The sequence below is a fragment of the Convolutriloba macropyga genome, unplaced genomic scaffold (assembly GCF_964194025.1).
Source record: "Convolutriloba macropyga unplaced genomic scaffold, txConMacr16.3 SCAFFOLD_4859, whole genome shotgun sequence".
NCBI lineage: Eukaryota > Metazoa > Xenacoelomorpha > Acoela > Convolutidae > Convolutriloba > Convolutriloba macropyga.
This window is the reverse complement of record NW_027450537.1, coordinates 1-2,500: the sequence shown is the minus strand read 5'-3', so window position 1 is coordinate 2,500 and position 2,500 is coordinate 1. Positions and strand designations below refer to the sequence as shown.

The window sequence follows — 2,500 nt, the reverse complement described above, 5'->3', positions numbered from 1 at the left end:
ATTTTGTTTAGAATCAACAAGAAGAATTCCGAGGAAAACTTCTGCTCGATTCATTAACAAGATTTGCCAAAAGACGACAACTACACTACTCGGTAGCCGAGAATATAATATCAAGGCATTGAGTATGGTAACGCTCACTCCAGTTCCCCTTCACAGTTTCACGTACTTTTCACTCTCTCTTCAGAGTGCTTTTCAACTTTCCCTCACGGTACTTGTTTACTATCGGTCTCGCTTTATAATTAGCTTTTGGAGAGACATATCTCCAGCTTCGAGTTGCACTTTCAAACAACTCTACTCATAGGAATGAGCCATTATGACTGGTATCGAAAATGACCTTTACAGGATTTTCACCTTCTTTGATGCTACTTTCCAGTAGACATCAGGACAAATTCACCAGTCTAGCATCAAACCATACCGGACACCGAGAAATGTTGCCATTTCTCTTCCCGATGAGCTTTTCCCTGTTCATTCGCCATTACTAAGGGATTCTCAGTTGATTTCTTTTCCTCCCCTTACTGATATGCTTAAGTTAAGGGGGTTCTCTCGCCCAATTCAGGTTATGTAGTTGATTGTCTCTTAATTGGTTCACTGACCAATATGAGACAGAAACCGATTCAGCAGTTTTGTTCGCTACTACTATCAAACACAGGTCGAAGTTTCCATTCAGTCATTAATTCCAACTTTCAAATGTTGTTGTTTCAGCTTTCGCTTACTAGAAGCAACATAATACTCGCTGCAATACAGACCTCGGGAAACCCTCACCGTGAATAAGGTTCACTCACATATTTCACTACATTTTTGCGTGGGATTGGAGATGAGGCTACTCGTTCTTGCTCAGTACTAGGCTGAAAATTAACGAAACTTCGTTACAAAACGTTCACATGTTGATGTTTCCGCTTTCGCGTACTCGAAACAACATAATACTAGTCTTTGTAATTTAGTTTCATAATTTCAACTGTTCTCATGCAGAATTTTTGCTCATTCTTATCCCAAATTTTGACCTGGCTACTAGTTACACTCCTTGTACTTATTGCAAAATGACCACAAAATTTCAACAGCTTTCACATGTTGCTGTTTCGGCTTTCGCTTACTACAGTCAACATAATACTCGTTGCAAAATAAGTGCTCGGCATCTGCAATTTTCCAAAGACGAAGTTTCGCCAGTTCAATTTTCGCTCGCCAATTATGGCTACTAATTCACACGGTACTGAGCTCAACAACATTAAATTTGTTCAGCAAGACTTTCACATGTTGATGTTTTGGCTTTCGCCTACTAGAAGCAACATAATACTCGTCTTGTTAGCTCATTCAATGAGAATAGCTTTTCCCGTTGAGAATTTTTGCCTTCAATTGGCGTTGTAGTGAGTTTGGCTACTCAGATCACCAAATACTTGTGACAATTCGAACCAGAAATGTTTTCAATTTTCACATGCTGATGTTTCGGATTCAACCTACTAGAAGCAGCATAATACTTGTATTCAACAATTTCTGTATCAAATCCCAGTTTTCTCTGGTGCATCTTTGCCAAACTATTCCAAACTGCCTGAGTCTGAATACCAATTACAGGTACTAGTAAATGCACGTTACTAAGGACTATATAGTTCTAGGTTACTGTACACAACGACGTTCACATGTTGATGTTTCAGCTGCCGCTTACTAGAAACAACATAATACTTATCGTGCATACCTTTCCATAACTTGTCCTTTTCAGATGCATTAGTTTCCCTTTGTCTTGGCTTCTACAGTCAGACTGGCTACTAGTAACAGCACAGTACTAATCACATATCGTTCTACAGTTTGCAGACAACTTTCACATGTTGATGTTTCAGCTTTCGCCTACTAGAAACAACATAATACTCGCTGTATACATTTGTAGTTCTCTATGTAACTTTCATGTGAAGAAGTTTCGCCAGTCTTTTTGACTGTCTCAAATCTGAGTCATGCTTAGGCTACTAGTTGCTTCATAGTACTTATCGCCTCGAGATCATTGAACAAAACTTGATTTTCACATGTTGCTGTTTCAGCTTCCGCTTACTAGAAACAACATAATACTAGTCTCATTAAGTTCCGTCTCTTTGCAATTTTCTTATGAAGAAAATTCGCCATCACAATGACTCCAGCAGTTCTTGATCAAGGAATGCAATCATTGATCAGAATGCTATTATTTGAATCGGTTCTGCTTTAAGTGTTCCAATTTTTATTGGAAGCACCAACAATAGAACATCAATGTGTTCAATCGAGAGTTATATAACCCTGAATCGGACGCAGTCAACAGCCGAAGCCGAGACCGCCTTTTGCGTTAGAGAGGTCGGTAAACAAAATCTTGCGATTCATACCGAATTAACACATATAGCTGTGCTCCTCTTCGTAAAGCGAGCCAAGTGATCCCCTGTTGAAGGATGTATTTGGACCAATCTAGTAGCATTTGGTTTCCAACAAGCTCTCCCAAGTTAGCTTACTTATTGGGCTTTTCAACCAATTCGGTTGGCTACAAGCATCA

At 39.3% G+C, this 2,500-nt stretch overlaps 1 non-coding gene and 1 pseudogene across 1 annotated transcript in view; both read right to left on the bottom strand.

Moving 5' to 3' along the window:
* The window catches only part of LOC142355977 (large subunit ribosomal RNA), a 3,521-nt gene extending 2,960 nt beyond the window's left edge, over positions 1-561 (bottom strand). The window contains exon 1 of the ribosomal RNA XR_012761338.1: positions 1-561. This exon is cut by the window's left edge and continues 2,960 nt beyond it. This is a non-coding gene — a ribosomal RNA (large subunit ribosomal RNA).
* A 1,687-nt stretch (positions 562-2,248) lies between these two features.
* On the bottom strand, positions 2,249-2,401 carry LOC142355976 (5.8S ribosomal RNA; annotated as a pseudogene).
* Between the last annotated feature and the right edge of the window lie 99 nt (positions 2,402-2,500).